Source organism: Myotis davidii, unplaced genomic scaffold (assembly GCF_000327345.1).
Source record: "Myotis davidii unplaced genomic scaffold, ASM32734v1 scaffold1997, whole genome shotgun sequence".
NCBI classification, from domain to species: domain Eukaryota; kingdom Metazoa; phylum Chordata; class Mammalia; order Chiroptera; family Vespertilionidae; genus Myotis; species Myotis davidii.
Window position 1 is genome coordinate 37,412 of NW_006288266.1, and position 15,123 is coordinate 52,534.

Genomic DNA, 15,123 nt, shown 5'->3' on the forward strand with positions numbered 1-15,123 from the left:
GGGTCCCCACTGGGGTTCCTGGCAAGCCTGGGTGATGGGCTGAGGGCTGTTTTCAGGCTGGCGGGTGACTGTAGCTCCCAGCCGCTCGTTTTTTTCTTTTTCTTTTTATTCTGGGCCAGCTTTAGCTCTGAGGCTGCTGAAAGCAGGTATCTGGTTTGTTTGGGTTCTATAATCAAAACATTGTTTCAACTCCAACTCTGAGATTCCACCTGACTGAAAGCAGTTTTCTAGGGTTTTGTTTAGCTTCTATATTTGTAACAATGTTTCAAACTGCAAGCTCAGAGGCCGGCAGCGGCAGGCGGGGAATGTTGGTTTCCTCTGTCACTGGAGCAAGCAAGCCTCATGTTAGTTTCAAGCTGCCTGGCTGCCGGCTACCATCTTGGCTGGCAGTTAATTTGCATATCGCCCTGATTAGCCATTGGGAAGGGTAGCAGAGGTACGACTAATTACCATGTTTCTCTTTTATTAGATAGGATAGGAAGTTGGCTTAAGTGTTAAATAGAAAACCTTCTGTGTACAAGCCTTGCTAATTAAATCTTATGTATTAATGTCAGAACCATGGGAGACATATGCTAGCAGATAAATGGCTCTGCAGTTAACAAGGCACACAGTCTATATATTTAAAGAGCCAGGGTCCATAACATCCACTGCAGGCATTGTGACCCAGCACTGACTGTAAAGGAGGCTGTAGATCAGGCCCAGAGAGAGACCTGGAGAGAGAAACAGGGTCTGATCCTTAGCCTCTGTGGCAGCTGTTGATCAGAACTTGCCTCTCTCTTTTTCTCCGGGCCTGGTCAGCAGCTGGGCCTCTCTTTCTTTTGGGCCTCTGCTGGGGCTGCTGATCAGCCCCGCCTCTCTGATCAGGCCTGTTGCTAGGCCTGGAGATGTTGGCTGGCATAGAAACTGACCAATCAGAACCAAATCTGGGTGAAGTGCCAGGAGCCAATGGCTGCTTAGGAGGCGGAGCTTTTGATGCTGACTGGCATAGAAATCAGAACCTAATGTGGGTGAACTGCAAAGGCAGAACCAAAGGTGGGGGCTGAGGAGGGGTTTTAAGGGTAATAGTTATTTGATGTAAGGTGTAAGAAAGCGGTTCAATTTTTTAATCACCGGTTTGGCAGTATATTGCATATGGCTGGCTATCAGTCCAGATATAGAGAGTATGTATTTTTGTCTGTCAAGAGCATTTTATCCTAATGAAAAAGGCTCCCCCTACCCCACATTTAAGCAATCCTATCCTATATAAACTATCTATACCACTAAAAGGGTAATATGCTAATTAGATCGGGTTGACTGGCCATCTTCAGGACATCTGACTACCTTCTGGACAAAGCCATGGTGGTGGGGGCCAAGGCAGAGGCCATTAGGCGTAGATCAGGCTGGCAGGAGAGGGCAGTTGGGGGTGAGATCAGGCTGTCAGGGGAGGGCACTTATGGGTGATCAGTTAGGCAGGCAGAGGCAGGTAGGGGTCATCAGGCAGGTGAACAGTTATGAGCCAGTGGTCCCATATTGCCAGAGGGATGTCCAACCACCTGTTTAGGCCTGTCAGACATCCCCCAAGGGGTCACCAATTGGAGAGGGGGCAGGTTGAGCTGAGGGAATCCCCCCACCTATGCACGAATTTTGTGCACCAGGCCACTAGTAAATAAATAAAGCATAACAGAGAATTATTAAAATGACCCATTAGAAAATTGCTGGCTTAAATATATATGACTTTTATTTTAAATTAGGTGCATAGTCTTGAATGATCATCAGTGAGGGTATTTGTGTGACTTACTGCTATAATTGCATGTACACTCAGTCCTCAGGCCATAAATAATGCCATAAAATAGCCCGATGAGGGAGTCATCTGAGTCTCCTCAGTTTTTCATTTTTCTTTCCTACTGAACTATTTCTAGCCTTAGGTCTTTTCCTTGTCAAGAAATTTAGGATGGTGCTTTATTAGTCTGCTTTGATGCATACAAGTGTTATTTTGTCTTTTATGCTCTATGCATTTACTTTAGAATGTATGATGCAATTTGGTAGAGGAAATACTGAAAAATAATTTAATTTATTTATAAACTACTTTTGAAGGGTAAAGGAAATAAATATGAATCTTCCTTATTTTTTTGCCAGCATTATGATACCCTCTGGACACTAGAAAATATAGTAGAATGTTTTTACAGCTTTACTCATTGCAACATAGTTTTGTGTTCAGAGTGTCTCAGATCCTGACCTTGTATATAGATCTCAGAAATAACCCTTGAGCAGCAAACTGAACCTCTGGTTTCAATGCTCGGTTATGAACATAAAGCAATTCCAGTATGCACATGATGCCAAGGAATACCCTGATTTGTACCTGAACTCTCTAACTCTACCACCGCTGCTTTTCAAATAACTCTTTACTCTGAATGCATCTTTTTGTATCTTGCTAAAAGGACAGGGATTAGCAGATAGGCATTAGCAAGATCCTATTCTCACTCATTCAACAAAAATCCTTATTTGTAAGATGTCCCTTTCATGAATTCTTTAAGTACATAAGTTCATAATTTTCTCAGGATAAATTTAATTATGTTTTATATTAAAAGGCTAATACATCTTCAGTTTTAATCATGTGCTGATCATGTAGACTAAAGATGATATTACTTTAATGTTTAAACACACTTATACCCATACTCTCTTATGTATGCCCACGTATACTATTTTTTTAATCAATTTCTAAGGGTGGCCAAATATAATATTTGCAGTGGTTTGTTCCTTAATCAAAGTGGTTTCAGAAGTATCTAAAACATAGTACAAGAATCTTATATTGAGATTAATTTTAGATTAAGTTATAATGAGAAATTTAATGGTCTAGATACAATTTTCTTGAAAATCCTAAAGCCCCCCTCAACCTTTGAGGCACAATCATTTCACCTATCTAATAATTCTTGAGATGTGTCAGTTTGGTTCTGTAGTGTAGACACCAAATTTCTCAAATACCTCAGGACTTGTCTGAATGTTTGTTTTTTTTTTCTTCTCTCTGTACTTAAATTAGAAACAGTTCCATAAAGGTTGGTTCTTCACTTCTTCCTTTCATATAATGTGCACTTCCCTTCCAGGGGTTAGAAAACACACTTAATCTCCAAGGTCTTCTCTGCTATTAATAGCAAAATCTCTTCGGAACAGGTACATAACCTACTGACATTGCTTCCTCCACAGACTACTGACCATGTAGTCACTGAGGGTTGCTTATAAAACTTTCAGTGCATGGCTCAAAAAATGACAAGTAATTAATAGTTTGAGATTATTTTCTTTCTTTGATTCTAAATTTCAAAAAAGTCAGCTGTGTTCCCCTTTTCAGTCTTATATCCAGTAAGTCTAGCTAAGTCTTCTGATTTTACAGGCCTCTTCCTTGACTTGACCTATTCTCTTTCCCAAAAGTATTAATTCCTTTAAGGCTGCAATGAGGATTTACTTCACCTACATTTAGAAATCTAGGCCCACAGATATCACTGTGACTTTGTGGAAGCAATGCGTATGTTCAGGAGCAAATCAGCCTGCTGCTTCTTCTCATATATTTGATTATCTTATAACAGGTGGACTCAATTCTCAATTAGTTTTTGGCTGACTCTAAAGTTATTAATAATGTAATATCATGACAAGGCATTATAATATGTTGTGGTAGGCAGAATATTGGATCCCCTCCAATGATGGCCATGGTCTAATCCCTAAAACCTATGAACATATTCTCTTACACTGCAAGGAAAATTAAGATTGCAGATTGGGTTAGTGTTGCCATTCAGCTGACTTTAAGATATGGAGATTATTCGGATTTATACAGGTATGCCCCATGCTATCACAAATGTCCTTTAAATGTGGAAAGGAGAGATAGGAAGTTAGAGACAGGGACAGATTTAAAGATGCTATATTGCTGGCTTTGATGATGGAGGGATAAACTACAAGCCAAGGAAAGGAGGAGGCCTCTGGAAGCTAGAAAGACAAGGAAACAGATATCCTGTACAGGATATACATCCCTCTTGACACCTGAATTTTAGCCCTGTTTTACATTTCAGACCTCCAGAACTATAAAATAAATCTGTGTTGTTTTAAGCCACTAAGTTTGTGATAATATGTTACAACAGCAATAAGAAATTATTATGCCTACTTAATGTCAGATTGGGTAAAGTAGTCCAGTTTCAGACTGGGCTTACATATATCAGCTGCTTTGAAGAACTGTAGAAGTTTCATCCTTTTATAGGTATAACTAGACTAACTGCATATTCCATAACTCAGTAGCATACATTGTCCAGATATTACCTCACTCTCCTGGGTCACGATGGCTTCAAGGGCATGACAAGGGCAAAAATCTACATATAGTTAGCTACGTCTTACATAGGCATGAGGTAAGAGTTGATGATGAAGCTTTTTATTTTGATGTAGTCCTATTTGTTTATTTCCTCCTTAGTTTCCATTGTCCTAGGACAGTGATGGCGAACCTATGACACGCGAACTCATTTTTTTGGTTGATTTTTCTTTGTTAAATGGCATTTAAATATATAAAGTAAATATCAAAAATATAAATCTTTGTTTTACTATGGTTGCAAATATCAAAAAATTTCTATATGTGACCATTAGACCCTTATCAAATATAACATTGGCAAAATACATTCTGCCATGCAGTGGGCTTTCTTATTGTTTTGTTGATGATTTTTTTTAGCTGTACAGAAGCTTTTTATTTTGATGTTGTCCCATTTGTTTATTTTCTCCTTAGTTTCTATTACCCAGGAGCGGTATCAGTAAAGATATTGCTAAAACATATGTCTGATATTTTGCTGCCTATGGATTCTTTTTAGATTTTTATGGTTTCCCATCTTACATTTAAATTCTTTATCAATTTTGAGTTTATTTTTGTGTATGGTGTAATTTGGTGGTTTAGTTTCATTTTTTGCATGTATCTGTTCAATTTTCCCAACAGAATTTATTGAAGAGACTATCTTGACTCCATTGTATGTTATTGCCTCCTTTGTCAAATATTAATTGAGCATAGTGGCTTGGGTCAATTTCTGGGTTCTCTGTTCTGTTTCATTGGTCTATCTGTCTGTTCTTGTGCCAGCTACTGAGAACAGTAGCTTTGTATTACAGCTTGATATCTGGTATTGTGATCTCTCCAACTTTGTTCTTCTCTCTCAGGATTGGTGTGGCTATTCAGGACCTTTTTTTATTCCATATGAATCTTTGGAGAGTTTGTTCTAGAACTGTGAAATATACAATTGGTGTTTAAATGGGGATTACATTGAATCTATAAATTGCTTTGTGTAGTATGGACATTTTAATGATGTTGATTCTACCATCCATGAGCATGGTATATTCTTACATTTGCATATGTCTTCCTCTATCTCCTTTTTCAACTTGTAGTTTACTGAATTATAGTTTACTTAGTACAGGTCTTTGACCTCCTTAGTTGAGTCTATTCCTAGGTATCTTGATTTTTTGTTGCAATGGTAAATGGGATTGTTTCTTTAGTTTCTCTTTTTGTGCATTCACTATTGGTGTATAAAAAAGCCATAGATTCCTGGATGTTAATCTTGCTACATTGCTAAATTCATTTATTAAGTCTAGTAGTTTTTTGATGGAGTCTTTAGGGTTTTCTATGTACAATATTATCATGTCATCTGCAAATAATGACATTTTTACTTCTTTTCCACTCTGGAGGCCTTTTATTTATTCTTCTTCTTGTCTAATCCCTGTGGCTAGCACTTCCAGTACTATGTTTAAAGAAGTGGTGAAAGTGGGCAGTCCTGTATTATTCCTATTGTTAGGGGAAATTGTTTTAACTTTTTCTTATTGAGTTTGATGTGGGCTGTAGCACAGCAAAAGAAACATCAACAAAGCAACATGAAATCCCACTGCATCAGAGAACATATTTACCAATGTTATCTCTGATAAGGGTTTAATCTCCAAAATTTACAGGGAACTCGTACAACTTAACAAAAGGAAGATAAACAATCCAATCAAAAATGGGCAGAGTACCTATATAGATACTTTTTGAAAGAGGATGTACAGAAGAAGTGCCCATCCGCAGACGAGTTAAAAAACTGTGGTGCATCTACGAAAGGGAGTACTATGCTGCTGTAAAAAAGAAAGAGCTCTTACCATTCTGAACAACATGGATGGACCTGTAGAGCATTATGCTAAGCAAACTAAGCCACTTGGAGAAAGATAAATATCACATGATCGTATTCATTTGTGGAATATAATGAACAACATAAACTGATGAACAAAAATAGAGCCAGAGTCATAGAAGCATTGAACAGACTGTCCAACCTACGAGGAAAGGCGGGGTGGAGGATAAGAGATCAACCGAAGGACTTGTATGCATGCATATGAGCATAACCAATGAATACAAATAGTAGGGACGTGAGGGCATGTGCTGGGGGTGGGAGCAGCTGGGGAGGTCAATGGCGGAAAAAAGAAACTTATGTAATACTTAAGCAATAACGACTTTAAATTTAAAAAAAACAGAGTTGATGATGAATATTTGTAGTTGAGATACACACACACATTTTTCTGTATATTTTTCCTGATAGTACATACTATGTTTACAATGCATTCCTAATGTAGAAAAAAGTAAAGTTCCTCTGTTATTAAGTCCAATTTCATAAGCACCATTAAGGATTTGTTCCTCTATCAATGATTTTATTCTTGGGGGTTCACGAATTGTTTTTCTACCAATCATGTGATCAAGTAATATATTCATATATTTTCATTATATTTTCACCATCCAGAACCATAAATATAAGTGTATTTTCAAAGTCTTCAGAACTTTTGTATTAATATTGCAATTATTACTTTAATACTATGAACAACAAGAGGTCATATATTGTACACATTGACAAGTCCCAAGAACAAAAAAACCCAAAACAAATAAAAAGAAGATATTTCTATCCCAAGATGAAGAAAAATAACTTATGACATCATGACATAACTTCTGGAGCTTTCCATGTGGTTGCTAATAAAGTGTTTCCAGTAAGCCGTTAAATTAGCTCTCTCACATGACATTGAGTCAGACAAAGCCCATGGCAATAATTTTAAAAGATGAAAATAATAAGCATGGGCAGAATAGAAATAAAATATGAATATGTCTGCTGAACAGCAACATTCTCTTAGTAATGGCATAATTTTCCTAGAATTTTAAAAATAAATCTTCAAATTGGTACTATAATAAAAACATCAAATTAAGTTCTACAAGTCATGCAATTACAAACATTTTCTATAACATATTTAATAAATTACTCTAGGATAAAGCCTTAAAAAAGAATGCTTTATTTTTATCATGGTTTTCCTATATCTATTTATTATAAGTTCTATGTTGAATTATTTTTATTAGTTCATGAATGGATTTAAAGAGCAAAACATGCTTAGGATGGGGAAACAGGGTGGGTTAGAAGGAGTCAATGGGGGCAAAAAGGTTACAGCTGTATTACGTTCAACTATAAAGATTAATTTTTTAAAGAGCGAAATATGCAAATTTGCTTTTGTTTTTATGTAATGTTTTCTTCAGAAAAGACTGAATAAATTTCCATGTTGCATAATTTTTTTCAAAATTAGCATTTTAAAGGTATTTATGTAACCATACAAATTAGAATGCATGCCCTTCAAATTATTATAAAGACACAAAATAATAAAAAATATTAACTAAAGAATGCTAAAAAGTTTGTTTAGTAAAAAATACCCAGTTTGCGATTATGTCTAATTTTATACTATTTGGGGAAATAAATCCTCAGTTACCACAAATTATTTTAGGAAAATATATGTTACTCTGATTAATGAATCTGTTGATGAAACATCTTAATAATTACATATTTTTACCATAAATACATCATTAGTTTACATATATTTGTTAATGTTTCTTAAATAATTTCTCTCAAATCAGTTAATTTTAATGAATTAGCAGTGAAAAATTGACCATTTTTCTGTATTTTTACCATGCTACTTTTAGTTGAGATTATTAAACTTACTAAAAGTCAAGGTTTCTAATATTGTTTTCCAATTTTGCTTATATAATGTAACAGGTATTTCCTTAGCCAAATTTTTACATTGTAAGAAACTAGATTATTATTCAAAAGGTTTTCTCCCATTATAAAATAACTTTTTATATTAAGATTATATATATGTATATATATACATATATGTGTATATATATTTACATATATACATGTATATATATACATATGTGTGTGTGTATATATATACATATATGTGTATATATATATATATATGTATATATAACACTTAACCTTAGAAATATAGTCAGTAGTCCCACACTGAAAGGATTTCCAAAATTTACTTAATCCTAATTATGGGGGGGAAAACAATAAAAATTGAGTGGTTTTATTTTTTGGACAGCAGCAGAGTCAATAACTGAAGCCACCAACAACTTTTACATTGTTGTTCCCACAAAATGTTATAACCAACCTGAATTGAACAAATGATTGATTAAAAGAATTGGAATTTGAAACTGGTTCTGGCAAAAACTCCAACTATGTGGATTTCCAACAAGTCATTAAATGCAAGTCATGAAACCATAAAAATACTAGAAAAAACCAGAGGCAGCAAAAATCTCAGACATTTCTCCTAGCTATAACTTTAATGAAAATTCTCCTTGGACAAAGGAAACTAAGGAGAAAATAAACAAATGAGACAACATCAAAATAAAAAGCTTCTGCACAGCAAAAGAAACCATCAACAAGACAAAAAGGGAGCCCACCCTATGGGAGAACATACTTGGCAATGATATATCTGATGAAGAGTTAATATCCAAAATATATAAGGAACTCATACAACTTAACAAAAGGAAGACAAACAATCCAATTAAAAAATAGGCAAAGGACCTAAATAGATACTTCTCCAAAGTAGACATACAGATGGCCAAGAGTCATATGAAAAAAATGCTAAAAATCACTGATTTCCAGAGAGATGCAAATTAAAATGACAATGAGTTATCACCTCACACCTGTCAGAATGGCTACTATCAGCAAATCAACAAATGACAAGTGCTGGCAAGTATGTGGAGAAAAGGGAAACCTAATACACTGCTGGTGGGAATGCAGACTGGTGCAGCCATTATGGAAAACAACATGGAGTTGTTGTTTGTTTTTTTTTAAATATGGAACTTCCATTTGACTCAGTGATCCCGTATCTAGGAATATATCTTAAGGAACCCAAAACACCAATCAGAAAGAATGTATGCACCCCTATTTTCATAGCAACACAATTTACAACAATTAAGATCTGGTAACAGCCCAAGTGCCCATCAGTAGGTGAGTGGAGAAAAAAGCATCTACATCATGGAATACTATGCATCAAGGATCTGTTACCCTTTGATACAGCATGGAGGGAACTGCAGACTATTGTGCTAAGTGAAATAAGCTAGTGAGAAAAAGACAAGTATCACATGATCTCACTTATATGTGAAATCTAGTGAACAAAATAAACTAAATGGATGAACAAAATAGTTCCAGAGACATAGACGCATAGAACATGCTGCAGAATTTCAGAGGGAAGGGTGAGAGAGGGTGGGAAGGTGGAAAGAGATCAATCAAAGAAATTGTATGCATATATGCATAACCCATGGACACAGACAATAGGGTAGTGAAGGCCTGGGGTAAGGGGCAGGGGTGGGCTAGAAGAGGTCAATGGAGGGAAAAAGGGGAACATATGTAATACTTTCAACAATAAAGATTAAAGAAAGATTATATGAATTCAACTGTATTTCTTGATAAATGCTGATATAAGACTTATAAGGATATATTTTGTGATTAATAGTTACTGTAAAAATATTCTGCACAGCAGAGTGAAAAAGTATATATAATGAGACATAATCAAGAGTAAATCAAGTAGAATAGACAATTAACTTAGAGGAATATTTAAACATATTTTAATCTAAAAAAAAAATGTTACCTGACCTAGACTCTAACTTCTTAGAGCTATAAAAGCATTAAAAGCAAGTAATAGCTATACTTTAAAAACTGTCCAGAATAGTGAAAATGAGTGATAATTTATAAAGTTAGGATAATTCTCAAACCAAAACCAAGCAATAATGGGAAAAAAATGTAAATGGTGACAATTTTTACTTACAAATATATGAAAATTTGCAATTCTTAAATATTTACATGTGTATTTAAAGAACAACTCATTATCAACTCCTACATTTTCCAGATGTATAAGGATGATCAAACATTTGAAAAATGTTAATTAAACTCAGCATGTTAGTTGGCTGAAGGAATTGAATAGAAATGGTAATCTTGCCCAGCAGGCATGGCTCAGTGGTTGAGAATTGACCTGTGAACCAGGTGGTCACTGTTCTATTTCTGGTCAGGGCACATGCCAGGGTTATGAGCTTGATTCCTAGTGGGGGTGTGGAGGGTGTGCAGAAGGCAGCCTATCAATGATTCCCTCTCATCATTGATGTTTTATCTCTCCCTCTCCCTCCCTCTTTGATTATCTTTGAAATCAATAAAAATATTTAAAAAAGAAATGGTAACCTTGCTTAAAAATAATTTGATAGAATTAAACCCATCAAATTAATGAAAGCTCTTAGCAAAGCTGAAATAGAAGAAAATTGTATTATTAATAAAGCATATTTAGTGCAAACATGAAACACCAATAATCTTTATTGGTGAAACACTTGAAATAGTACTACTTAGGATAATCCTATATAATAAAAGCTTAATATGCTGAGTGTCTGATTGTCCGATCATCCGTTCAACCAATCAAAGAATAATATGCGAATGTATGCTAAAACCACTCAACCACTCCCTATGATGTGTACTGACCACCAGGGGGCAGACAGTTGACCAGTCAACCAGTCGCTATGACATGCACTGACCACCAGAGGGCAGATGCATAGGTTAGCTTGCTGCTGGGGTCTGGTTGATCAGGACTGAGCAAGATTGCCTGGACATGCCCTATAGCCTTCCCACAGCCCCTCCCCAGCTGGCCAGCCTCCCACATCCTTCCCCAGCCCCAATTGTGCACTGGTGGGGTCCCTCGGCCTGGCCTGCACCATCTCACAATCCAAGACCCCTTGGGGGATGTCAGAGAGCTGGTTTCAGCCCGATCCCTGCAGGCCAGGCTGAGGGATCCCACTGGTCCACGAATTCATGCACCAGGGCTCTAGTAATAAAATAATTTCTCGGAATCAAATAAGAGAGAATGTAGTACAAGTACTTGTATTCAATACAATGAGATAAGAATAAAAGAGCTATAAATGCCAATAAACTGGAAAACAAAACTTATACTCAGACAATATCTATATTGTTTAGAAAATCAGAAAAAGGAAATTTAGTTATCAAAATTAAAGTGGTTTACTAAAGTGATTATATATGTCTTTAAAATTCAATAGTTTTCTTAAAGCAGGCCCTTTAACATTTCTTGCAATACTGGTTTGGTGGTAATGCATTCTTTAGGTTGTTGTTTTTTGTTTGTTTTTCTTTGTTTTTCTGAGAAGCTCTTTATTTCATCTTCAATTTTAAATGGTAGCCTTGCTGGATAGAGTTACCTCCACTGTAAGTCCTTGCTTTTCATCACTTTGAATATGTCATGCCAATCCCTTCTGGCCTGAAGTGTTTCTGTTGAGAAATCTGCTGACAGCGTTATGTGAGTTCCCGTGTCTTTACTTGCTGCTTTTAAGAATCTCTCTTTGTCTTTACGCTTTGACATTTTAATTATGATGTGTCTTGATGTGAACTTCTTTAGGTTTATCTTTAGAGAGACTTTTTGTATTTCATGTATTGTGTGGCTCTTTTTCATCAGGATTGGGAAGTTTTCAGCCATCATTTCTTCAAACAGGTTGTGGGTCTCTTGCTCACTCTCTTCTACTTGTATCACTATGACATGGATACAATGGATGGTGGCTTAGAGGTCCCTTAGACTTTCCTCACTTAAAAAAAATCTCTTTTCTTTTTGTTGCTCTGCTTGGATACTTACTCTTATCTTGTCCTCTAAATCACTGTTTGATCTTCTGCTTCATTTAACCTGCTGTTGATTCCGTCTAGTGTGCTCTTAATTTCAGACACTGTGTTCTTCACTGGTGGCTGGTTCTTTTTTATGGTCTCTGTCCCCTTTAATGCCTACTCTCTGTTTAAATTCACTGAAACCATCCTTGTTTCCCGAAGGTCCTTGAGCATTCTTATAGCCGTTGTTATAAGTTGCATCTGATACCTTGGTTGCTTCCATTTCATTTAATTCTTTTTCTGAGGGGTTCTCTTGCTCTTTTGGGGGGCATATTTCTTTGTCTCCCCATTTTGTCTGCCTTTTTGTGTTAGGTGCTATATGCTAGATAGATCTGCTATGACTCATAAGCTTGTTATGAGGGCTCTCTGATGCAGGTGTTTCATGGGTCTCAGTGGCACAATCATCTAGATCACCTTAGCTAGGCACTCTGGAAATGTTTCCCGTGTGGGAAATGTGCCCCCTCTTTTTGTAGTTGAGACTTAACTTCAATTAGCCTGTTCATGAGTGGAGTTAACCCTCAAGCTGGCTGACTATAAGAATAGACCTTGTTTACCACATAGGGGTCACTGTTTTAGAGCTTCCCCCTGAGGTGGAGTTGTTCCCAGCAGGGTCTGGAGTCCTCCTTTGGCTGAGACATTTGTGTGGCTAGTTTGGTCAAGCTCTGGTTAAGTTTGAAGCCCACCACTTATTGTGTTGGTTCTGACCCCACTAACATGGCAGGGTTCCGGTGCAGGTCAGTGTCAGTTGTGTGTAACTGATTTTGGGTTACCGGTCTGGAACGACCATGTTATTCACTGATTGTGGCCGTGTCTACTGGGCCTGGGTGTGCATGGGAGTGGCTAAGCTGTGCACAAGGGTTAGCTTCCTGCATCTCTAAGTTAGGGGGAGACCATAAAATGTCCAAGACTCTCTGAGTTTGGCAGCCACCTATTGGCTACACCACCACCCCTGAGGTTGCCTGGACTTCCTCCAGAGATTTTTGAAGAAAGTCTGTACAGTAGGCTCAAGCTGCACCCCCGACCCGACCCCTTACACATTGTGCAGGCTCTGAAGGGTGGGCAACTGGATCAAGAGGATGGGGCTAGTGGTTCCCCTACTTGGAGGTAGCATGATCAGGCACTCAGTGGGGAGAATGTGGCCCCTACTCCAGAGCCATACCACTCAGTTTATGTTATTTATGTTATAGTCTTTAACTCTAGCTCCCACAAGAGGAGAATACCACCTATTCAGTTGGGGTGCAGCCAGCTATTCCCTCTGCCGGAACAAGCTCAGCAGGGGGAGACTCCCATAAATTGGGAAAGCAGATCACAGCAGTCTTCTGTTGGGGTGGTGCCAGCTAAGCCCACAGTTGGGGAGTAAGCTCTACACTTCCTCTTAGCTGTGTAGCTGCTCTGCTCGAGCCCCAGACCAAAACCTCTGAAGTAGACACTCTTGGAATGTTCCAGATCTTTGTGGCCATTCCTTCACCCAAGGGACTGAGCTTAGTAGGGTGAGTCCACCAGGATTTGGGAAGAGGATTTGAGTTAAACAACCTCATGTTGGGGGGATGGTACTAGCTGACCTTTCAGGTGTGTGTCACCAGTGTTTGGAGGATCTGGATAGGGCACTCCCCAAGCTGGTGCTGTAAGAATAGTTCCCATCCCTGGGAAGGTAGCACTTCCTTAAGATATTGATTCAGGTCTGGGACCTCAGTAGCTGACCCTCTAGATCTCTCTTTGAAGTCATGCCATCAGATCTTTTTATAACTCCCGTATGCCCTGTTTTGCCTCCCCTCTGCCAGAATCCTGGGTGAGTACCTGAGAGCAAGCTCTTGTTCTTTAACCCTTTAGGGAAGTACCTGAGATTCTAGCAGACTCTCTCCTCTTCCCGAGGGACAGAATTCCTACTGATTTTCACTGCCAGATGCTATGCAAGCTCCACTTCCCAGCCCAGGTGATCTCAGTGAGGGTCCTGGCATGGGATTGAGATCCCATGCTCCTGAAGGGGGACTTGTGCAGCCAAGATATTGCTCTGGCTTCTCAGCCACCGCACATGGTGTGGGGCCAGCCCTCTCTTTTTACCAGTCTCTATGATGCTACTTCCATAAATCCTGGGATATAGTACTCCTTCTGTTCAGCTGTTCTTTAGTTGGTCATTCAGGTTGATTACTCTAGAATTTGGCTGTAAATCTGGTGTGATTCTATGAGGAGGGGAGTGCAGCTTCTACCTACTCTGCAGTCATCTTGAAAATCTAACACAAATACTAATTATTTAAAAATTGTCCAAAACCAACCTCCCAGTATGGCAACGTATTAATTTTTTTTTTCAACTGATTTTTAAACTAGATTGAAATGCACTGTGGCTACTATTTCTTCTCTCTGATTTGAGTGACTTTTAAAACATATATATTTTTATTGAATCAGAGAGGAAGGAAGGGGGACAGAGAGATAGAAAAATCAATGATGTGAGAAAATCATTGATCTGCTGCCTCCTGCACACCTCTTTCTGGGGATTGAGCCCGCAACCCAGGCATGTGCCCTTACCAGGAATTGAACTGTGACCTTAGGTTGACACTCAACCACTGAGCAATGCTGCCTAGGCCAGGCTGACTTAAGTGACTTTTGACAAGTCTTGCATGTTGAAGATATTTAAAATGATATTATAATTGATATCAATATTTTTTATTATGTCATATTATGTCATATTTTTCGTAAACATTATTTATAACTTCACATTAACTCTTTTCACCTTCCAAAAAATAATTATACTGTATGTTTATAAAAAACTCTATTTGTTGCTTTACTATTTTCAGAAATAAGTGTCATAATCATGTTAGGATGGTTTGATTGATAAATCAACATAGATTCTATTTAGAATCAAAAGCAATGTATTTTTAAGTTATTATTTTAAAATTATTCCTACACAGTACTTAGTTTCAATTAATGTAAATCTAGATAATATCTAATTAAAATTAGTCAACCATAATAAATTAATAGAATAAACATTTAAAAATTAACACATAACTGAAATAAATGAAAGCCAAACAACCACTGTAATGCAATGCTTTATAATCTAATAGTAGATACATGTACTTGACACAGGAAAATTAAAAAAAAAGTTTTGGGTGGCAGAAAATATATTTTCTTTAGATATGGATTAATTTCCCTA